This window comes from Archocentrus centrarchus, chromosome 18 (genome assembly GCF_007364275.1).
Source record: "Archocentrus centrarchus isolate MPI-CPG fArcCen1 chromosome 18, fArcCen1, whole genome shotgun sequence".
NCBI classification, from domain to species: Eukaryota; Metazoa; Chordata; class Actinopteri; order Cichliformes; family Cichlidae; genus Archocentrus; species Archocentrus centrarchus.
In genome coordinates this window covers 12,632,796-12,657,737 of record NC_044363.1, presented here as the reverse complement: position 1 = coordinate 12,657,737, position 24,942 = coordinate 12,632,796, and the positions used below count along the sequence as shown (strand labels likewise).

The window sequence follows — 24,942 nt, the reverse complement described above, 5'->3', positions numbered from 1 at the left end:
AGGCCAGCTGTGTAGTATAAGTATCATATTGGAGCTCATAGTGTAAATCAGCAATTCAGCTTTTAGGATTGTCACACTTTTCCTCTTTGCTCATAAACACAGGCACACTGCACCTCCTCGAATGTCTCCGATGTCTTCATCAATAACTCGTCACAGACCCGTGTGTCTCTGCTGCCGTCCCGCAGTGATGGAGACCTGCCCTTCACCAGGAGGCTCCTAGAGACCGGATGTGATCCCAACATCTGTAACAACCGTGACTGCACTGGCCTCCACCCAGCTGCTGTCTGAGGGAACGTAGACATGCTGCCTCCTGCTCAAGTTCCTGGCTGATCCAAATACAGCACTACACTTGCGTGGTCATGTGGATGCAATACAGTTCCTGGTGTCCAGCAGGCTGAAGATGTGCAGGAAAAAACCGAGAAAACGGTGAGCTTTTTCATCCTCTGCAGTCTAATTTTCTCTCTTTTTAACTCCAGTTTTAACTTCATGTCTGTCAGCTCTTCAGAGCCATAGACTGTGATATGATGGAAGCTAAAAGCCATTTTTTTCCCACACAGTCTGAACCATACACTTATCAGGACTTTAACTTGGCTTCAAATGGGCCTTTGGGGTTTTTTCTACAACAGTCCATAATGTCAGCAATCAAAACACGCTCTACTGTGAAGCTGACAGCAGCTCAGGCTTCTAGTGTGCACAGTGGATCCTGTGGTGTTCAGGGAGGGCTCCTCCTGTCTCAACTTTTTTGAGAGATGCTGCTGCCATTAAATTATGAATGAATGTTTATTTAAAATTGTATTTTTTCTCAGTTTAAGCGATTGATATGTTTCTATCTTCTAATGTGAATCTGGGTTTATAATATTTATTTTTATATAATGTGTATGTGTGTACCATTGATCAGATGATGATATTGATAGAAACAAAAGTGTGACAATAGTAACTGCAAGTTTCCACAAGTGGAAAACATTTCAGACAGTTGTCAATCTACAGGCCTCAGCATGTGAAATGTTAAAGTTCATGACAGTAGGATTAGAAAAAGACTGAACAAGTACGGTTTGTTTGGAAGGACTGCCAGAAGAAAGTCTCTTCTCTAAAATATAAAGAACGTGGCAGCACAGCTTAGCTTTGGAAGTTTGCATCTGAACAAACCACATCTGGAACAAGGTGCTTTTGGCAGATGAGACCAAAGTGGAGCTTTTTGGTCATAATGCACAGAAGGATGTTTGGTGAAACCCAAACACAGCATATCAGCACAAACACCTCATACCAGCTGTTCAGCAGTTGGTGGAGGGGTGATGATTTTGGCTTATTTTGCAGCCACAGGACCCGGACCCCTCGCAGCCTCTGAGTCGACCATGAACTCCTCTGTATACTAAAATAATGCTAGAGTTTAATGTGAGGCTGTCTGTCTGACAGCTGAAGCTTGGCTGAAACTGGATCATGAAAATGGAAAGTTATTTATTTTTTCATAACTGCCTTGTGTGCATAAAGAATTTCATGATAAAATCAAACCTTTTAGTAGTCACAGTTCTGACTCATTCATGTCCCAGCAGGGACGCACTCCACTGGTTGAGGTTTGAACTGAAGTGAAATTTCACTTCACTGAATGGAATGTGTGTGTGTGTGTGTGCGTGCGTGCGTGCGTGCGTGCGTGCGTGCGCTGGTCTCTCAGATTTTTCCAGTCTGTATAATTTTAATGGTTTATGTTGTCTTTCAGCCTCAAGGCTCATATCAGTGCTGATGTGTTTACACAGGAAATTAATGACCCTAATCTGTGTAACTGAAGTGACTCATTGAGTGTTTGAAGTCATTCAGTTGTAGATTTACTTTGATTTAGTGTCACTGACCCACTGAACGAGTCCACTGAGCTTCAGCCAGCAGACTCTGACATTTATATTGTCAGATATATTGATCGGTTTTGGAGATTTAGGCCCAGAGAGATCAAAGCAGACTGAACAGTTTTCGTGAGCAGTAGAAAACAGTGAGCTGACTGTGAAAGTATATTAACTGCTCATAAATTTGCCTTTTCACAGAGAGTAGCCCAGGGCAGTGTGCGTGAACGTGGAGAGTTGGAGGGATGCAAATGTAAACAGCAGAAAGCCAGCTAAGCGTAACTGCACTGAAGCACATAATAAGACACACACAGTGCTTTCCTGCTGGCTTACAAATCGGTTGTCAGTCAGCAGTAACCTTCCTCAGGGGTGTGCCTGTGGGCTTAAGCTAATGGATACATCAGTGACTTTATCCCTGCTAGGTGCTAACATGGTAAATGGACTAGTTCTTATTGCACTTTTCTACTCTGTCTGAGCACTCAAAGCGCTTATACAAACATTTACCCCATTCACACAAGCACTTCAATGATTAACTAAGATAAGTGCTTTATTATCTAACAATCACACACATTCACACTCCAACGCTTGTGTCAGAGAGCAACTTGGGGTTCAGTATCTTGTCCAGGGATACTTTGGCATGCAGCCTGGAGCAGCCAGGAATTGAACCGCTGACCTTCCGATCAGTAGGTGACCTGCTCTACCTCCTAGCTATTGGCCCTCATTTATATTAACAGTGCGTATGCACAGATCTGTGTTTATGAGCATTTCACGTGCAAATCAGTGATTTATCAATATTTTCGTACCTGAGTTTGTTCATGTTTGTACTTTAGGAACAAATTTAGAAGTTCCTCTGATTATGCCTACGAACAAATGCCTCAGGAGCTTAAACACAAGTCGTTAAAATGAATCCTACTATTATTATTATTTATTCATTTTTATTGTTGTTGTTTGGTTGTTATTTAGTTTGCCAAAAATGCCACAAACCACAAAGTGCTCAGGATTATGTAAAAGAAAAAATCCATAAAGAGAAACAAAATACTAAATGGAAAGCTGCAGGCTTTAACATTTGAATTCCATTATCTCATTTTAAATGTTCTTATATTCCATTAAAATAGCTTCTATCATTGCTGGATGTCGTCACTTGCAGAATAATTTCTTGGCAGTATCCCACGGATGCTGGAGAATCTGGATTTATTTATTTTTTCATTGCAGTGAGTTTCTAATCTGGGGCTGACAGATCACAGGTCCCCGTCCTCCACCTGCTTTCTTCTGGTTCTTGTAGTCTGTTACTCTTTTTCACACATGTTTTCATTCCAGGCTTTTTTTTGCTTGAGCCACAGTCAGTGATTCAGGGGAAGTAATATTATAATAATATTCAGCACTCCCTTCATTTTGGGCTGAGTGTCACTTTATATGCATTTATTTATTTTTAAATGGTTGTAACTCTAATGGAAACACTTGGGAAAGCGGCGCCTCTTCTGGCTTCCTCCTTTGACCTCAGATAGTGTTATTCAGTTTCCTACATTCAGACTTCCTCCTTATTTCTTGCCTTAGAGGTGCAGGCTTCTCTCTTACAAAGTCGTCACCACTTTCTCTGCTTCACTGGGAGGTAAATATGTTTCCTTATAGAGAAATGGGGTCAGGGCAGTATGCAGATGATAATGCAGATTGCTCAAGGCTGTTGGTTCCCACTGATTCTGATTCACTAACATACACACGGTGGTGAGAACAAAATAGGTCGGTATGCGTGTTTCATAAATCCGATGATAATTTTCAGTGCAAACACGTTTAATCATCTGTAATGTAAAGTTGGGATTGCACAGTCCTGAGGCACATGGTACATGAAAGGCTCCACACTGCTGACTCAATAACTTCAAACCTCCTCTGCTATTAAGATCAGCACAAAATGCGCCAGGAGCTTCATGATTGGGGTTTCCATGGTCGAGCAGCTCCTACGCGTGTGTTGTGTAGGTTGCATAGTATCCCAATCCCACGTTTTGATCCCTGGTTGTCAGACTGTCTTTGAGCAACCAGCTGATATGTTGTATAGTGCAGTTTGCTAAATCCACAGAAAGAAATAAACCTCAGAGCAGCAGCAGCAGCAGCACAGGTCAGCTGATCACACGGTCCAAATAAAAGTCCTCTGGACTCACTGCTCCATTTTGAGTGATTATTTACACTGATAATTTCAACATGCCAACCAGCTGGATGATTGTGGTCCATCCTCTCTCTCTCTCTCTCTCTATCTCTCTCTCTCTCTCTCTCTCTCTCTCTCTCTCTCTCTCTCTCTCTCTCTCTCTCTCAGGTCAGTCGTCACTGTTAACATTCAGTCGTTTTTTTAATGATCTTTGAAAGTAAGCAGTTCACCCACTGTATGTATAATTTTATCCTTAAGGTTGTTTAATAAACTTAATTTATTTTGTTTGCTGTGTCTTCATCACGAAGTGAAACACTAAGCTCTGAAGTAGCTGTAACAATGAGGTTAAATTGGCCTTCACATGCAGGGACCTCCACATAACTTTTACAATGTACCGCCAGCTGTTAGCCAGACCACCAGTTGATTGAAATAGACTTCGGTTCATTGCTCCACTGGCTTCAGCTGGCAGACAGACTCCTTGACATGTATTTGGCACCTCAGGCTGTAATGCAAGACGGAGGTGATGAGTGATGGTGCAAGGCAAGGCACGTGGAAAGGAAGTTGACAGGAAGACAGAAACAGTAGTGAAAATATCATCTGCAAATGCAGTGGCATAACTAGCAACCAAAAGAAGAGAGACAAGTCTGACAGGGGTCAATGAAAAGGTCAGAGGTATTCAGTTTGCATTGAAATAATAACGGAGGTCCTCACTTGGAAGGAAAGGAGAAAATTTGCTCAACAAGTTGATTATGAAAAATATCCAATTTGGACCTTATTCACTGAGCAATTACATGTTTCAGCTCTAAACACTAAACACACACAAAAAAAAAACAGAATTTGTAAGAGTGTCTGTGAATTTCTGTACTCCTACTGAGATATTTTCACATGAGGAAGAACCCTAATAAACCACTCACATCTTCTGCTTCTCTAAGTCTGCTAAACCAAATTTTACTTCAGCTTTTCACAGTTATTACTAATACTGAGATTATTCCGCACCTTCTCGCTCAGGCAGATTGAATTTAATCGCCATATTTAGTAAAGATTTTCACATTTTACCTCTTTCATCAACGCAGGTACGCTGGAATCTTCTGAGACCCACTCGAACAGTTCCTGGTGTCCAGCAGGCTGCAGCTCAACATCTGGTACGAAATCTTTACCGGCTTTTCCATCCTCTGAAATTGAATGCTGTCTCATTTTAACTTCAGTTTTTGGTTTCATGTGCAAAGTAACTTAGCCTTAAAATCCTTCAGGAGTTGTACAATATTGTCACGTATTTGCTACCTGGGATGTTTTATCTTTTCCAACACGCTACTTCATCATTCGTTTCCATCCACTGTTTGCTCTTCCTGTCACATGGAGTTCAGTTAGCCGGCGCTCCAGTGAAGCTCACTCGAGTTATTTATTTGCATTTGGTTACACATAAGGAGCTGCTTATTTGTCCTCGCGTGCCTTCATAGCCTGGTTGAGCTCAATATTGTCTTTTTGCCTCAGATGGTGAATCGACTTTGTTGTCTCCACAGTGCTTTGCATATTTGCATATTGATCTGCGTATGTAGATGGAGCTTCATGTTTATCAACTATTGAGTGTTGAAGAATTTGCATGAATCACTGTGATATGATCATGTAAATACTGTGTGTTAGTATACAGTTAAGGCAGCAGGTGTGTGTTACTTTATCTGTGCATTTAGCTTTTATTTCTGGCATTTGTTAAATCAAACAGCTTAATATGCTGCTGTAAATGACACCCCAGGGCAGCAAAATGCATTAGACGTCCCCCGATGCGTTAGACGTCTCAATAATCCTAAAACCCCAGTCAGCTGTAACGGGGATCTCAGTGGCGGTTTTGGACTTCCCACTTCAGTGTCTGTGTGGTCTGACACTCATGAGGAGAGGTGATGCCTCTCTTCACTCCTACTTCAGTGCAAAACCGCATCAGAGGAACTGCTGAAATCATCAAATACAACAGCAGAACGCAGCTCTGGTAATAAATGAATCAGATGAGTGAGCTGATCCATGATGCGTGCACTCTCTCAGTTAAGTGGAAAATGAAACAGATTCTACTGTAGACAAAAGAAAGTGCCGCCTTCACACAGTCAGCTGCAGACTGGCAACATACCATCACTGTGTAACTACAACCCTGCAATCAAAACAGTACAAACCACAAATGAGTCGTTTTACTGCCTGGCTCAAAGACCGGCAAGGAGTGGGAGCGATTATGCGATGCATTATTAAACCAGCACTTAGCTGGCACCATCAAATATATTTAATGTTATTCATTTACAGTTGTATGTAGTTGTATGCTTCGTGCCACGCTCACTAGTTCTGTAGTAACTCTCATTCAGTCAGTTTATAACTGGAAGAATCTGTTTAACACTCGCCTCTCTGGAGCCATTAATTAGAAAAATCAATTAACCACTTTAATTTTCAGAATTTTCTGAGATGGTCTCATTTATGGCTTAGAAAGCAGATATTTTACTGGATTTGAAACAGTGGAACAATTTGAATCGTTTTACTCTTGATTTCTCTGTTTTTTGCTTTGGGGAACTTTGTGAGTAAGGCTGAGATTACACATGAGTCACGGGCGGATTGCAATGACACTTTTATCATGACAGTGCAGGAATACTGATAGGAAAGTTATTTCCATACTTTATACACACATTCAAATGCAGTATGAATCTTTATTTTATTTTGGACAGATACATTAACAGTAACTCATATGCATCCAATTTCACAGTTACCATCAAAGCCAAATCTCCCACCTGTGTAGCTGCAGGTGGGGAGGTGATGCTTTGTGCAGTCTGACTGCTCTGTGATAGAGAAAAACATAGGATTCAGACATTTTGGACATTCATCAGGTGCTGTGCAATTCAGTGACTTCAGTGTAAATATGAATGAAGGCCTCTTTGTTCCTTTCTTCTGTGCTGACAGACATTGTGCCTGTTTGCATGTTCACACAGTTGAAATGTTTTTTTATGCAAATACTAAACTGGAATACACACAGCTAAGAGGGGAACACTGGGGGAAGCAATGACGATGACGCAACAACGAACAGAGGAAAACTGAGGGCTTAAATACACACAAGGGGATTAGGGCAAGTGAAAACAACAGGGGACAACAGGCGAACCAAATGAACCTAATGACAAAGGGGAAGCAAAAGTAAACAAAGCACAGGGAACACGAGACTATCAAAATAAAACAGTAAGTGACGCAAGGGAACAGAGATGCAGACCTGACACTGAACACTAGGAAACACAAGGAACTAGAAAATCAAACAATCAAACCCCAAAACAAAAGAAAAAAACACACAACAGATAAATTAAAGCCAAACCAAAAACACACAGGGTCCAACGGACCCCGGACCATGACAGTTGTCATTGCCACTGCTGTTTGAGTTAATGATCATGACTTCCCTTTAATGCTCCTAATGAAGCTCGGGATGCCTGATAAGCTGTTCTCAGCTGTAGCTTCAAAATAACTTCTTAGCGAGTGAGTGACAAATGGGTTAGAAATGGGTTAATGTGGACTCTTGGAATTTCCCTCATCTGTATATTAGACTTAGAGTAGTGATGCTAGAACAAAAATGTGTCTTTTTGCGGGGTTATTCTTTGACGTTCTGCAAACAGACTCGTGCGCTAGTTAACATTTTGGCACTCAGTCTTCATCGGGAAAATAGCTCATGAGAAACAGGCCTTTTTATACAGGACATGCTGCACTCTTTCAGCCAGTCACTGTGCCTGGGTGATTATATTAGGTTTGAATATGACCATAGTTTTATTATTAATTATCTTAATTATCTCATTATCCATTAAAAAGATTACATTAAGATTGAACTCTCAAAATGACAAACAGAAAATCTAGGAGTACTCAGAAGCAGATGACCATTCAGAGAAATCTGAAGAAGAAAATAAACATCAGTTTCACCCTTTTTTAAAATCAGTATGATGCTTGATTTAATTTGCTTTTGTATCTCACATCATGGCAGAAAACCTTCAGTACAACACTGCCTTGTCTAATGAGGTCACTGAATATATCTTCATCAACTTCAGTATCTGTTGCATCCTTGTGTGTAACTTTGGCATCAGGTGGCAGGCAAAATCTTTCAATGACTGGAAAAGTAAGAAGGCAAAATTTAGAGCCTAACGCTCTAATTAGCCAAATTGTGTCATTAACTTATTAATTACGTTTTTGTGTTGATCATACGATTAGCATTGGAGAACATATTGCAAAACTGAAAATAAAATGGCTCACCCCTTTTACTCATCACAGATTTGTAAAATAAGTGTTGAGAACTAAGTAATTAAAAAAAAGAGAATACCTATCATTCCCCCCACACAGAGGTTTAACAAATAACCAACCTTTCTAATGGAATTGATGAAAATCAAACTGAATTTTAACCTCATCCAACTTCACATACTTGTGCACGTCACCATTGTTAACCTGGATCAACATTTTACTGAAGCATGAAATAAACCTAGACAAAGCAAAATACAACTTATAAGTAAAGTGTTCCCCTTACTGCACAATGCTTGTCTGCAGTAGGGACATGTCTCAGCGGTCCCAGTGAAGTTCCGGTGAAGGCTAATAGGCGGGAACCTTTACATTCCCACGGCCAAAATCATGATTTTAAATGTCAAAAAACATAAAACTTTTATTTTTTTACGAGTATATGGTCTGATATTATTATTATTATTATTATTATTTAAGTGTTACCATTACAACAATGTTACTTGTAAGTACAACAGTTGCTAGCAAGCAACCCACACGTGGGCTGCTAGCTGGCACATTGTGTAAAGTTGTTGCAAAATTGACACATTTAGCTGCCATTCAATAAAGTATTAATTAGTAGAAAAAGTGACATCACTCACTCTATCAATTTAATAGTGCTTGACCAAAGATTTAGGAAGTTGCCCTTACCGTGTAGAACAGCAGGAGACGGACAAAATGGAGCCGTGTTCAGACTGCACTCAAATGAGGACTGTGAAGAAGCGGGAGGAGCTTATTTTTCTCCCAGCAGAGTAAATTCAACACTGGCCCAATCAACTCTGGGAAAGAACTCGAACACTGAGCACCATTTAAATCTATAAGTGTTAAAACAACACTTATTGAGTTAAAATCAACTCTGAAACATTTAACCCTGAAATTTTAACTCTGTAGTTTTTGCTGTGCAGACCAATGAAGGGCCGAAGTGCTCCTGTGATAAGCAAACACCTGAAATTAAAGTTAATCATCATAACTGGATAGTTTTATTCAACATTAATGTCTCACTTAATATAGCTGGAAATCTCCCAAATAATAAAGCCCCAGGCCCAGATGGTTTTCCAGCCGAGTTTTATAAAGAATTTTGGTCTGAGCTAGCTCCCATTTTTTTCAGAATGGTAACTCAGATTCAGAATGACCACATCTTATCTCCAACCTTAAACTCTGCTAACATTAGCCTGCTTCTTAAACCAGGCAAAGACCCCACACTCCCATCCAGCTACAGGCCAATCTCTCTCATTAATGTAGATCTTAAAATAATTTGCAAAGCCCTTGCCAAAAGATTAGAAAGTATTACTCCATTTATTGTACATCCAGATCAAACAGGCTTTATCAAGGGTCGGCACTCAGCCAATAATACATGTCGACTGATAAATATAATAGACTATTGTTCTATTAACAAATTAGAGACGACAATCGTGTCTTTAGATGCAGAGAAGGCATTTGATCGGGTAAATTGGAAATTCTTACTAGCAGTTCTGCAAAAATTTGGATTCGGTTCATCCTTTATAAACTGGATCAGAACACTACACAGCTCTCCGAATGCGCGTGTTAGGACAAATGATCTCATTTCACAAAGTTTCAGTCTGCAGAGGGGCACTAGGCAGGGCTGCCCACTCTCTCCCTCTCTTTTTGTAATTTTCATTGAGCCGCTAGCAGCAGCAATCCGTCAAAATGCAAATATTAAAGGGATTCAAACTGAAAATATGGACCATAAACTTAGCCTTTATGCTGATGATGTATTACTTTTCCTTGGGAATTCACAAGGCTCTCTTTTGAAGACTATCACACTGATAGATAAGTTCTCATCTATATCTGATTACTCTATCAATTGGAGTAAATCAACAGTTTTGCCTCTGAATTGTAATTTCCAGAGAACCTCTAGGACCCCACTAAAGTCAGGAAATATTAGATATTTAGGCATAAATTTTTCCGCCAGGCTCTCAGACTTGGTACGATTAAATCATATCCCCTTATTAAAAACAATAGAGGATGATCTCACACGTTGGAACAGTTTACCTATATCACTCATGGGGAGAGTTGCTGCCATTAAAATGATGGTTTTACCAAAAATTAATTATCTATTTTCATTGATCCCTAATAAACCTTCTATTCCTTGGTTCAAGTCACTAGATTCAAACATCTCAAAATTTTTATGGAAAAACAAACCGTCAAGAATAAGCTTAAAAACTTTACAAAAGCCAAAACACAGTGGAGGTCTAGAATTACCAAACTTTTATTACTATTTCTTAAGCAGTAGATTGCAGTATATTTCAAAGTGGATCAAATCCAATTCATTAGACAACCCATGGCTGGATCTAGAACAGGCGTTTTGTGGAAAAATAAAAATCTCAGATTTACCTTTCATTAGTTCCAGTATTAAACATCATAACTGCTATAAAGTCCTTAGTATAAATACCTCTCTGACAGCCTGGTGGGAATTTTTAAAATTAACTAAGTCTTCACTCATCCCCTGTAAACTAACACCCATTTGGAACAATCCAGATATTTGTCAGAAAAAGAAAATGCTGAATTTTCCGTTATGGCGTGATAAGGGTATAAATAACTTAGAACATATTATCCAAGATGGAAATTTTATCACGTTCCAAGAACTTATATCAAAATATAGAATTGGCAACGGTAGATTTCTGGAATATCAACAAGTTAAGTCCGTCCTACAGGGAAGATTTAACCTTAATCAATTGAATCTAGAAATGCCTACTTGGGTAACAGAATTTCTTAACCTCTGTACCCCAAAATTGTTATCAAAATTATATAAATTATTAATAAAAACTGATGATTCAGTTTCCCTCCCAATTACAAAATGGGAGCGTGATCTTTCTGTCAACCTGGATCAAAATTTATGGACAGAAATATGTTTAAATATCTTCAAAATGACTAAAAGACCCCAAATACAACTTGTACAATATAAGATTCTCCATAGAACATACTACACTGGACAAAGGATGTTCCAAATGGGCCTTACACACTCAAACATATGCACCCACTGTACAAGCAATTCAGAGGATAATCATCTACACGCTCTGTGGTCTTGTGTACCAGTTCAGAGATTTTGGCAGAGGATTTGTGAAGATCTATCCACATGGTTTAGCTGTCATATCCCAACTTCCCCCAGACTATGCATCTTAGGTGATGTCAGTGAATTAATTATGGAGTTAAATATATCACACATAGTTCTTACTGCCTTGTGCATCGCTAAGAAGATGATCCTCATGAACTGGAAGACAAAAAATAAACTATGTATTACTCAGTACAGAAATTTATTAGTAGATCATGTTAGTTTAGAGAGAATGTCTGCTTCTTCTAAAAACAAATTGGAGGAATTTGACTCTCTTTGGTTCCCACTGCTCAGCTCCATTACTTAGTGGGGGTGGTGGGCTGCGGGCTCTGCTCCTGATGTGCTTTGTGGGGGGGTGGGGGGGGACTCCGGGGGCCTGGGTAGCTGGTAGCCTCCTGAGGCTGGGGTCCTGGGGCGACCTTCTGGTGATGTCTGTGTGCCTGTCCTGGTTGGTGGTGGTGGGGGCTTGGATGGTGCTGCCTTCGGTCCTGGGGTATGGGTGGGGTGCTTGGGGGGGTGGTGCCGGCCCTCGGTCGGTTGGCTGGTCTTCCCTGTATGGCTTGGGGGCTGGGGTCTGGGGCCCCGGCACTGGGGCCGCGCCGGCTCCCGGTGGGGGCCTCTGCTGTCCCGGCCGCGCCGCCGGGTGGGGTGGGTTGGCCTGACGTCGGGATGTCCGGTCTACGCTTTTGGGGCCCTGGGGTGCCTGCATTGCAGGGGGGTGGGGTGGGGGATGGGGCCGCGGTGGGGTGGTTGGGGGGGACTGGGCACTGCATTTCCATGCCCAGGCCAGTATGTCCTGTCGCCTGTTTGTGTCTATTGTTGAGTGAATGGGCATCTAGGAGGAGCGGGCCGCCCTCTGCGGTGGGGGCGAGGGCGCCAACCTCGGGTGCTGCAGTGCTCCGGGATGCTGTCACCGCGGCCCCGGGCTCACCTCCCCCTGCCCTGTGCTGGGGTGTGGGAGGTCGGGGTGCCTATTGAGCCAGCGGCCAGCTGGCTCTCTTCTTCCAGGATTTTTCCTGGTCATATGCCCCCCCCCCCCCCCCCCCCCCCCCCCCCTCCCCATACACAAACACACACACACACACACACAGAATACACATCACTCACAGATGTAGGATGGAGAGGCCACGTGGAGAGCTGCACCACCACTTGCCTCTCCGTTTTAATTGCACTTTAGTCATTATAACTCACAACACATACACACTTACACCCTGATACACATAGGACCTTTGGGGCAGGCATGTTACTCAGAGGTTGATGAGATGGGCCGCTGAGGTGGCCCCACTCGGATCCTCGTCACTGTCTGTCTCCAAATTTTATTTGCACTTTAGACATGGAGGGTTTTGGGGGGGCAGTGTGGGCAAGCGCTGACGACCAACAGTTGGCGCTTGTGGCATAACTGTCCCCTCAATTTTAACTGCACCCTATACACCTCATTCACTCACAAACATTAACACATAGACCTACAAGTTGGGGAGGAGGAGGGGTGGATGGGTCATCTTACACCCCGATTTCTTGCGTCTCGCCCGGGGTAGGGGTCGGGTGGTTCCTTGGGGACCGGGCTGGTGGCGTCCTGGGGTCGCTGTTGGCCCTGGGGTGGTTTCCACTTGCCCCGCCTTCAGAGGGTGGGTAGCTATGGATGAATGTGTGTCTTTGTGTATTTGTCACCGTCTCCGTGAGTATGGGTGGGTGAGTGAATGTGTATGTATGGCATATCTGTGTGTGGGTAAGTATGTATGGGCATGTATGAGTATCTGTGTATAAATGTGTACACGGGTGTCTGGGTGTGTTTGTATGTATGGCTGGACCTGGGTCTGGGCCTTGTGCCTTGCCTCCTGGCCACTCCTTGCTGGTTGCCTCCTCCCCCCTGCCCCCCTGGGATGGGGGTGCCTCGGGGTTCCTGGGTGGGGCTGGGTGTTCTGGCGTGGGTACTGGCCTGCCCCCCTTGGGGGTGCGGTGCGGGGCTGCGTTGGCTTCTTCGGCGTGGGGGGGGGCTCGGTGGAGGGTCGGGCGGTCCTTGGGTGCCGTGGGCCCGGGAGCCCTGCCGCCGGCCAGTGCAGGGGGCTGGCCGCTGGGGGGGGCTGGCTTCTCATCGCCTTGGGTTCCCTGGAGCCCTCGCTCCTCGACTGGGGGGGCTCCGTCTGAGACCACCCTCTCCCGTCTGCTGGGGTAGGTGTGCGGTTGTCTTTGGACTGAGTGGCCGGGGGTCTTCCTGGCTCTTGGTGGGCTGCTGGTGGCCTGGGGTTCCGGGGGCTTTCCGTACCTGCCTCTGGCTTCTGATGGGTGGAGCTGCAGCGTTTTGCCCTCATTGGTAAGTACGTTCCATGACACAGACACAAACATGACACAGACACAAACGCCCACTCAATCACAACTCAACAAAATTGTTGGTGTGCGTAACATGCTTTGTTAGTTTTGTTTTTCACACACAAATTTATTTTTGCAAGTATTGATAGTATTTTTTTATATGTTAAAATGATGAAGTATCTGATTAATAGACTTGTGCTCTTTCCCCTTTTTTTTTTTTTTTTTTTTTTTGCTCCCTTTCTCTCTCCCTTTTTCTTCTCTTTATTTTCCTCTTCTTCAGCCTGTCAGCTCTGGCTGTTACATAGTATGTGGAAAAATAACTCAGATAAATAAAATAAAGGGTTAAAACAACAACAAGAAGAGCCTATTGAGAACCTATAGAGCTCATCTTGAAATAGCAAATATGTTTGGCACAACAACGCATTCAGATCACAGTTCTGCTTGCAAGATCTACCAGACATGACAGGCTAAAAAAAAAAAAAAAAAAAATATAGCTGGAAATTAATCTTTCACTCAGCTGTATTCCTTGATGTTGAAATGTGTTATGCTTGTTTTAACAGCTTATTTTGAATAAAAGAATTAAAATTAAACCATAAAAAGGAGAAAAAGTTCGTTTTCTGTTTAACCAGCTGCTTTTACACAGCTGTGCTTCGCACTCACATTGCTAGGTGACATGAGCTACGCAGAGGGGAGGGCAGCTGATATGAAGGCTAGCCGCTCACTTCCTCCCTTTGTGGTCTCTGTGGGCTGCAAAGGACCCGGTCGACGTGGGCCGGGTCCTTCGAACGATGCGGCCCCTGAATTTGGACATTGTGTGTTGAAATAATCTGTATGCCTGGAACTCGTGCACTGAGAAACGTTCCACGGTGCAAAGTGCGATTAAAATGCGTTAAAATTTTTAATTCGTTAATTTCCCCGTAATTAATTAATCAAAATTAACGCGTTAAAGTCCCACCCCTAATTTTTTTTTCCCCTTTCATTATTGGTGTTGGTTGGTAAGACGAGGCATGTTCATGGTTGTGTGTGTTACAGTAACAACATATCTGCCATTGCTACTGCTTTCTGTGCTGCTGCTGAGGTCAATGTATTGTAAAATATCCAGAATTAATCAGTTCACTTACTAAACCTCTGCTTCCTCTGTGCCCTTCACATGTTTAACCACAGTCACAGCTGACCACTCGCATTTTTAGAAATGAACACTGTTTATCACTGAAAATACTGAACTAAACTTTGACTGCCTCTTTTTGAATTAAACCCAACTTCTTCTTCCTAGTAAGAGATTGGCAGCATGCTGTCTAGTGCACATGCAAATACCCCTAATTTTGGGGTATGTAAAAGCTCAAAGTGTAGATATTTTAATTCAGGAGCCAAGCAAGCACAGCTCTCCCTTTAATGCACCTCATGAAGCTCTGCCTGCTCTTCTGGATGATCCTTTTCTTGTCGCTGCCCTCAGCAAGATAAAGGGTGTGCCCTCTGACACTTGTATGCATCATAATGTTGACTGCAACCAACCACAGTTTACAGGAACACGCCTATTAATCTTGGTCACCACCACCTTCTTCAAGGGCAGGAAGCATGATGTGATTGTTCATATGGCAGGAATGCATCCTTCCAGAGAATCGCCACTAATAAACTATGATCTCCACCCTGCAAATTAAGCAAAAGTCTCTGTGAGCCACAACTCTGAAGTGCTGAAAACACATTTTGACCTAGTTGTACGAGAAACTGTCAGACTGAAGAGTGCACAGCAGAAATGTGGAGGCATTATAGATGTGATAGAGCAGCAAAGTGGAAAATACAAACAATTTATATATACACGCCGTCATCACACTGTGTTATTTAAAGTAATAATTTAAGCTGCGCTCACTTTATGGTGAGTGACCGGTCTGCTCATTGGTCCCAATCAGATGGTATCAATACCTGTTTGTGTCAAAGTTCTCCCTATAAATGATGTCCCCTGTCAGAACTGAAAATCATGACCCAACGTGATGTTGGGTTAATCCATTAATCCAGTGTATATGACCACGATAATTGTCAATAAACGATACTAAGAATGCTAACTGAAAATACTAATACCAAAGTAATAAAAAATTCCCAATAGCGACCAGCTGAGTGCTGCCGTCCATCAGGTGTAGATTCGGTGTCCCATCTTGCAGTCCTCTGAGAGGAGAAAGTTAACCTCCTCCCTGACACTCGCTTGGATCAAACCTGGCTGATAAAAACTAACAGGAAGGATTCAGAGACTGATGGGAATTTCATCTCAGGAGAGCGCAGCAAAATGAGGCCTTGATCAGCCACAGCAGAGTGGTTGTGCGGTCTTTGCTGCTTGTATACGTATGCAGTGACTAATAATGCAGCATGCATTGGAGCATTAGTTAACTGTTTTAATTTAACCAGACAGGATTAGAAAGATTATTAGCTTAGCGTGCTAACAAACCAAGCCTTCACAAAGCACATCGACATTCATAAACAAGGGCTGCTATTTTTATCCCTCCTGTTTTGTTTTTCCCACATATAATTTGAGTGTAATTTGTGTTGTAGTGGAAGTTAATAAAAAGTTAAGTGTTTAAATGATTTTAAAGACCAAAAAAACAGACGCAGAACTGAAAAAATAAATAAAAGGGCCAAAAATGAACATTTAAGAAAAAGTATGAATATTTGTGTAACTTCTGAGAAATGACAGGATAGGCTGTCAGTGAGTCCACAAACCAAGAGGTCTGTTTCATGTTTCTTATCTCATATTTGTCAGATTTTCTCTTTGTGTTTGCGGCCTGTTACCTGGAATATGATCAGATTACTGTCAGGTTCGTATGTGGCTTTGAGGTTTCTGCATGACAGACAGTTTCCCTTGTTCCTGTGCAGCTGGTGATGAAAACATGAGACGCATTGCTACAATGCTAGACAAAAAGCATTTTAGAGGAGAGTTCACCTCCTAAATATCATGAAATTAGACACAATACAACCTCTTTTATTGATCTTTTGCTTTTATATAACTCCATCCATCCATCCTGCATTCCGCTTATCCTGTTCAGGGTTGCGGGGGGGCTGGAGCCTATCCCAGCTGTCACAGGGCGAGAGGCAGGGTACACCCTGAACAGGTCGCCTGCCTGTGGCAGGGCCAACACAGAGAGACAAACAACCTTTCACACTCACATTCATGCTCTCATTCACACCTATGGGCAATTTAGAGTAGCCAATTAACCTAACCCCAGTAAGTGCATGTCTTTGGAATGTGGGGAGGAAACCGGAGTACCCGGAGGAAACCCACGCAAGCATGGGGAGAACATGCAAACCCCACACAGAGAGAGGGAGAGGCCTGGGCCAAGGTGGAATCGAACCCAGGCCTTCCAGATGGTATTCTAACCGTGCTGCCCGCTTTTATATAACTAAAAACTATTATTAATTAATTACTGGCTCATTTGGTTGAGTCCCTCCGTGTGACTCTGAATCTCTCATCAAAAAGCTGTGACACTGTCATATTAACAGTTTAGATGAGTCATTACAGGCTTTCTTTGTGAAACCTGAACTCGAGTCTATAATTTCAATTCATTGTCACTTTTTTATGGCAGTCTGAGCATTTGTCGTAACAAGGCACTTTGCACATTAGACACTGGATTATTAAAAGCACATCACGAGAAAGAGAAATGTGTGGGTGTCGTATTGATTTCGTCTACCCTTATCAGGCTGGCAGGCCTCAATAAAAGGGGTTGTGTTGTGTCTGATTTAGTGATATTTCAGTCTGGCATTGTAGTACTGAGTCTAAATCCTGTCTGGGGTTTTCTGCCTTCTCAGGCAGCCTGCCAGGCCTCACTTCTGACCTTGTGTGGTTTATTTCTTTTGATTTATACAGTAAATATGAAGGAAATTGTGCTGTAAAAAAAAGGTGGCACTTTAGCGGTAAATCTTTAGTGTACTCTTTGACACAGCACAATAAATGTGAAAGGACAGGATGCCTTTAAGTCAGCAAAGACAAGTTACTGACATTTGATTTATTTATTTGTTCACATCATGGCTGAAATACACTTACTGTGATACTCTGTTGCTGTAGACATTAGGTGTCATGTTTAATCTTGCCTGGCCTGTTTGCATACCTCTGTCCATATACCCAGGTGGGTGTGTGTGTGTGTGTGTCTCGGTGCCTGCACCATTACCTCTGAGACAGAACACTTGTATGGCACATTTAGATTAGATTAGATTCAACTCACTGTCATTGTCATTGTGCGCACAACGAAATGATGGTTCCAGATCACTCATCCAGATACGTGCATCTGTGGTCATGCATGCTCCTTGTGGTTTAAGTGTCTTGCCCAAGGACACAACGCAGCGCAGGGACAGGGGCTCAAACCTGCAACCTTCCAGCTGCAAGGCGAGCGCCTACCCACTGCGCTGCATAAATGCCACTAGGCATTCATGTAGTTGTAATGATTTATTTTACACAATGTGTGTGTTTCAGAACCTTGATCCATGTGTCTATACAGTGCTATGCAAAGGTCTTGAGCCATCCTTCATTTTTTTTTTTTTTTAATATGTTAATAGAAAAAATGGGAAATAGGTGCAGGGATTTATTGCAGTCAGTGCAAACCTGCACAGAAATGAAGTATATAAGGAAATAACAGAGTTTGTACAATTACAACACGCTTGAAAGTCAGCACAGCCTGAACTGTCTGAGGCAGCTTGCTGTCATTTCTTTAAGCAGTTTCATGCTGTGTTATAATAAGGGTTATGTGGGTATACGGGGTGATGTAAACACACACACTCATATCTTCCCCTCAACTTTCATGCGGCCAGCTTTCTAGATAGTGTGTGGGGGAGATCTGTCTGCAGTCTGTGTGTGTGTGGTGGAGGGAGTTTATACAAGATTCAGATGATCTGCGACATTAACTAACATAACAGGTCTTCATCGTACAGTGATAAACCCAGAGGAGAGAGAGCTTCTAGACTGGGTAAAAAAAAGGGACTGTGATCATCAAAAGAAGGAAAATCAAAAGAGCTTGAAAGAAACCGCAACGAGAGAACTTTGCTGCCCTGCAGCTTGTATTCTCAGGCAGTACATGGGTCTGTAAACCTGTGTCTGTTCCACAAAAACCCTAACGTGGGCCATAACTCTAGAATGATGTGACGTCGGATGAGTTCAGTTCTCGGTCACCTTGGCCTAAAGGTAAAGGTCAGAGGTTAAGTTTTAGCTTGAGAATGAGTACTATAATAGCACTTCAAAAGACACAGATGCATCTCTCAGGTCCTGTGACAGGGGATAACTTTCGTATGCATATAATTAAATTTTTTTTAATCTTCATCTTGTGTAAATAAAACACTGGTTTATCCTTTAGTTAGGTTCATTTTTTATGATTAAATGATTCAAAGTCAGTGTTAAAGTGATTTAACAAAAAAACATCCACTTTGCAAAACTGTTAAAGACCAACAGCCTGAAAGTCTGTTGCTTAAGACCACGTCAAAAAATTACAAGAAAGTGTGGCTCCTTGGAAGCAAGACTTTTGCACAGTGCTGCATAAATATACTACTGTGATGATGTTTTTAGTGTGGAAACCATCAAACACTTTAGATTTATATGTGTTTGTTGCTGCAGGTGGTTCACTGAGGATCCTGAGCTGCTTCTTCTGCTGCATGATACGGGCAACATGGAGAGCAGCTGGATGACTGAGGTCCCTCCTCTCACTTCCTGAGATCAGTCATGGCAACTCAGTGTAAACAGTGACGATCTTTGAAAGGCAGCAGTTTGTAACATCTGGCACTCTGTATATAATATGCTTTCTCCATGAAGACTCTTAAATAGCTATTAGCTTAATTTACTCTGTTTAAGAAAAATAGTGCTAGTAGTAAATCAAAGTATTGCTAAATCGTTTCACTTTAAGCAGATTAACTTGTACGATGATCAGATTGCTTGTCAGTTAGAGCCATCAGGCTCTGCTGCAACCATGCAGCAAATGTAAGATATGACTTCCCTGGACTTTGCCGTTGTTCTGAGTATTGTTCAGTCTGATAAAGCAAACAGTGACAAAAACAAAGAGCCTGTGCTTAACTGTTGTAATTAAATTCATAATGTACAGTTAATTTATTTCCTCGCTCTACAGATTAGATGGCGTCTTATTTATATAACCACGCTTTGCTTTATTAGTCTGATCAATACTCAGACCCCCCAACACACACACATGCACCTGGTCAGCGGTGGTCTTGTTTTCTATTTCTTTAGTACCGAATACTTCCTTGAGGTTAAAAAAAAGTATATTCTTTTATCACTCCTGCAAAAGTTTAAAAAGTAAGGAATTATGTAGTATTATATTTATTCCGTGCCTCAAGTGCACGGAATAAAAAGTGCTAGGTGATTGTGTGTGAATATCACTCCTTTATCCATTTACCATCTGATATGTTGTGTGATGCAGTTTGCTAAAGAGGAACAAACCTCAGTCCTCTGGGAGCTCAGTAATGAATTTTAAAGTGAGTCATTATTTCCCACTGAAGAACTCTTGGCTCTGGTAGAAAAGGCTTTCAGCAGTTATGTAAACAGTCGTACTGTAGCCTGTTTCAAAAACCTCATCTCTCTGCTGTCTGATGCTGACTGGGCTGTAATATCTCCCTCGAGGCTTCTGCAGCAGTAAATCTTTCTGCTCCTGTCTGTTAATCTCGTTCACTACACTCATTTATTATGTAGTGATTAGGAGAGGAAATTGCAGTAAAACCAAAGTCTGTAAACTTTGCACAACTTTCCATTATTCGCACCAGACCAATGAGCCAATCCCTTTAAAAAAAAACTATGAGAAGTTGTGGGAGAAGTAGATTGACAGATTAATGGCAGGAAGCATTTATTAAAATTTAAAACTATCACAATACAGACAGTACTGTGCAAACGTCTCAGGCCAACCTTCAGTTGTTTGTATTTTGCTAGGAAAATGGGAAATAGGTGCAGAAATATGCAAACATAACTAGAAATCTAGGACAAAAACTACAATTGTAACAGGCTGGAAAGTGAATATTTGGTATGACCACCTTTATTCTTCAACATACCTGTCCAGGTATACTTTTACTGCATTGGCAGTGCATTTAGGATCATTGTCATGCTGAAAAATGAAGGTGTTGCCAATTGGATGCTTTCCAGACAGTCCAGATGCATCTCTCAGTTCCTGTGTCAGGACATAACTTTCATATGCTGCTCATGTGCTGTAGAGTTTGTTTTGTTATTTTTAGGCCTGATACTTCTGCTTTTGTTATCTTGGCTGGTCTCTTACAGTAAGTTTTCCATGCCAAGTTTTCAGCTACTAGCTCTTTGGGAACCTTGTTGTGCAAAAATCCTTTTTTTTTTTTTTGCCTGTCAAATTGTTTTATGGTTGGCATTTTCTAAAGATTTAACTAAACAAATGGGTCCACACCAGTAATAAAGTGATTTATCTTTACTTACATTTTTTTTTAATCTTCATCTTGTGTAAATAAAACACTGGTTCATCCTGTAGTTACTGTAGGTTCATTTTTTATGGTTAAACAATTCAGAGTCAGCGTTAAAGTGATTTAACAAAAAAAGATCCACTTTGCAAAACTGTTAAAGACCAACAGCCTGGAGGTCTGTTGCTCAAGACCACATCAAAAAATTACGAGAAAGTGTGGCTCCTTAGAAGCAAGACTTTTGCACAGTGCTGTATAAATATACAGCTGGGCTGATCAATGATGCGCTCGGTCACTTGAAGGTTAAAGCTCTGATGATGTTTTAGTGTGGAAACCATCAAACACTTTAGATTTATATATGACAATCTTTGAAAGGCAGCAGTTTGTAACATCTGGCACTCTGTGTATATAATATGCTTTCTCCATGAATACTCTTAAATAGCTATTAGTTTAATTTACTCTCTTTAAGAAAAATAGTGCTAGTATTAAATCAAAGTGTTGCTAAATCATTTCACTTTAAGCAGATTAACTTGTATGATGATAAAATTGCTTGTCAGTTAGAGCCATCGTTGTTGCAGCAGAGCCATTTGTCTTGGCATAAAAAAATGAAATCACGTAACCATCAAAAATTTGCTGTTTCAAATATGATTTAATGCACTTCTTTAAAAAAAACTTAGTTCTTTAAAATCTAAGAAAACTATAAACAAAAGTCAACAAAGTCCAGATCCATTCAGTGTACTCTAACAGTGGCAACATAATCATCACTGCCCTCACTGTATCCAGATAACTTGTACTGGTGTACAGTTGTTTGAACTGATGATCTTTGAACTTGCAGTTATTTTGAAATGGCTCCAAAGACCGTCCTAAATTGTGTAAATCTATAATTCTTTATTTTAGATCTTCACTGACTTCCCTGGACTTTGCCGTTGTTCTGAGTATTAGAGAGTGTAGAGTAGAGTAGAGCACAGTAGAGCCTGTGCTTAACTGTTGTAATTAAATTCATAATGTACAGTTAATTTATTTCCTCGCTCTACAAATTAGATGGCGTCTTTTTTATATAACCACATTTTGAAAACATTAATGAACCAACAGATTATAAATAACAAATAAAACCATAGATGTTTACATTTTAATCAAATTTGAAAAGGAAAGCAGGCATCATGTACCTGCTTCATGATGTTAGAAGAGTCTCGCTGTAGGCGCTGAAGTTGACCCTCAAATTGGAAAAGTCGAGGTTCCTTTTTTTTAGGTTGCCTGTTTCAAAGAAGAAGTCAAGCCATAGAATAGAATAGAATAGAATAGAATGCACAATGAGATTGGAGAAGTCGAGCTATTGTCACAGCCTCGGTGTCGGCAGCGTCTCTTCCACAGAAACTTTAACGTTGGTCATATCTTGAGAATGATCTCAGCTAAGATGTTCAAATTCACACCATAGATGCATCTACTGAGTTTGAATCTCTGCGACCTCCACGTTCAAGCTAGACCCACCGAGCTTCACACACTTGTTCATGACTTTGTTATAACAGCACTTTCAGCACCACCCTTGTCTTCTGTCTGTTCGTGGAGTCTCAGACTGATGTAGACATCAGGACTCTGTTCTTCTTGTTACTGAAGGTGGTTCTTTGTGACTCTGGCTGTATGTTTGAGGTTGTGCTGAACCTTATTTGTGGATCCCCTAAACAGTTTCTGTGTATCTGTTTCAGTGATGGAGAGCTGCTCCTTAATAAACCCAAACCTGCAGAGCAGTGAGGACGTCCTGCTGCTTCAGCACCTCCTGGTAGGAGTTTGTGGAGGACTGCGGTTTCATGTGGGTCCTGCTGCTGCTGATAGATGTCTTTGCTCTCTTCCTGCTCTGCACTGCCTGCTACATTTTCTGTCTTTCTCATAAATGTATTTTATGCAGCTGTGATAATTATTCACATCATAATAAAAAGTGTTTGAAGAGTTCTTGATTTGGTCTCTTCTCCTTAATGCTGACTGGAAATATTTTGTTGTATTTGCGATGCCTGAATGAAAAGTGCCTTAAAAAACACAACATACAGTCCTTAACAGATTTATTAGACCACCAGCTGCAGCTCCACCACTGCTGCCTTAAATTAACAGTATTGACTCACAGCCACAGTGAGCTGTGAGCCAAGTGCTCACAGCCACCACTCATGCTTCACAGTAGTGTGAAGCAGACTTGGCAGCAGAACTGATGGGACTGGCTGCACGCTGCTGTGCAGTTTGAGCGCTTATCCTTAAACCGCCTTGATAACTATGGCACAAGCAACTTGGTTTGGACACTTAACATCCACCCAGTTCTAATTACGTGCTGGGACACTCTTATCAGGAGTCCATCCAGGAGATGGTAAAGTACTACCTTTACTACTACACATTTAAAGTCAACTTTACACACTGAGATCATTTAGAAGGGGCAGGTCTGGTTTGACTTTATTCACCACTTAAAATTAAGAAAATAATTTTGAGACAGAGTTTATCAAAAAGTAGTGACAATAGAGTATATGTGCCAATATAAAGTTCCCAGCTGCTATTATCCATCCTGAAATTCAGCAACATCAGTGAGTGGGGAAGCGAGAAGATGTGAGTCCCTCAAGGCTGCACAGAAAACTGATTTTTGCTTGTTCTGGAGGCAGTTTGCAAAGTGTCAATGTCCAAACAGTAAGAAAAAACAAAAACTGCAATAATTTCAGTTAAAACAGCTCAGCTGCTGTCCCTCCATCACTGTACATCACGTGTAACAAGTTGATGGTGCTGCTGGGACAGAATGAGAACACCAGTCATGCTTTACTGTCTGACCAACCACAGATGAGATGTTCTTACAAAACCAGTGATGGGAGTACCCCACCAATACCAGTCCCAGCAGCTGAAAGCACCTCATCATCCTCACATACAAATAACCCAGCAGACGTTACCTCTGCCTTTATTACAGGGGTAACGTGCTGGAGCTGCACACTGTGAAACGGGAGCTTATGCTCTGCTGTTTCCAACAATGACAATGAAGCTGGCTGAACAGTGTGGTTAGATTATCAGGCACATGTGTGGCATGTTTTGATGTAAACACACAGCTCTCTTTAGATGAGACTAAAAATACTAATTCACAATATAGTAACCAAAGCTGTAAATCTCTGCAAACAGACAGGCAGGACAAGACCTCACTATAAATTAAATCATTTTATTGATCTTAATTGTAACAGCACGCAAGAAATGGTAACAGAGAAATAAAGAAATCATTGGGTGGATAAAATACATGAATCAAACACATCTTTGGAGGTTTAATTCAACTTTTCAATGAAAACTGTGACAAATTATGTAATCCTGCCAGGATGAAGACTTTTTAAAACTCCACAGAAAGAAGTCCAGCTGGTGCCTTTGACGGTGTATGAAGGTGAGCAGTCGTGGCTTCACTGTGCAAAACTCAGCAGTCTATCACCACGGCCCACAAACAACCATAAAGCAAACACATGAGGGAGCAGAAAAGAGCACACTGGAGAACCAATTGTGTGTGTGTTCTTTTATCTTTAGCTATCAATTACCTGTGTAATATTGGGTAACTTGGAACAAAAAGTAAATTACAACAAATAGTTCATCAATCTAACCACAGATATTCAGGTTGGGCTCAGTGGGCTCTGAGTCGGGTGGCTGCCCTCTCCTGCGCCTGTCCCGGTGCAGGGTCTGGGGCCCTGGTGCCGGGGGGTTGCCTGTCTCCTAGTTGAGTGCCTTCCTGCATGGGGGTGGTCTGTGCCCCCTCAGCCACGCTCCCTGGGTGGGATGGGTTAGCCCACATCGGGACATCCAGTATGTACTTCAGGGATTTGGAAATGCCCACTGGTCCCCTGGGATGGGTGGGGTGGTCAGGTGAGGGAACCTCTGTCCTCAGTTGTGGGGACAGCTTGTCTCGGGCTCAAACCGATTTGTCTTGTCACCTTTTTTGTGTATGT

The 24,942-nt window shown here is 41.8% G+C and overlaps 1 long non-coding RNA gene across 1 annotated transcript; it reads left to right on the top strand.

The window, feature by feature from the left end:
• The first annotated feature begins 6 nt into the window (after window positions 1-6).
• LOC115797504 (uncharacterized) lies at window positions 7-22,901 on the top strand. The gene is made up of 3 exons (XR_004021422.1): window positions 7-426; window positions 5,040-5,108; window positions 22,705-22,901. It is a non-coding gene; the product is annotated as an uncharacterized LOC115797504 (long non-coding RNA).
• Window positions 22,902-24,942: the final 2,041 nt, after the last annotated feature.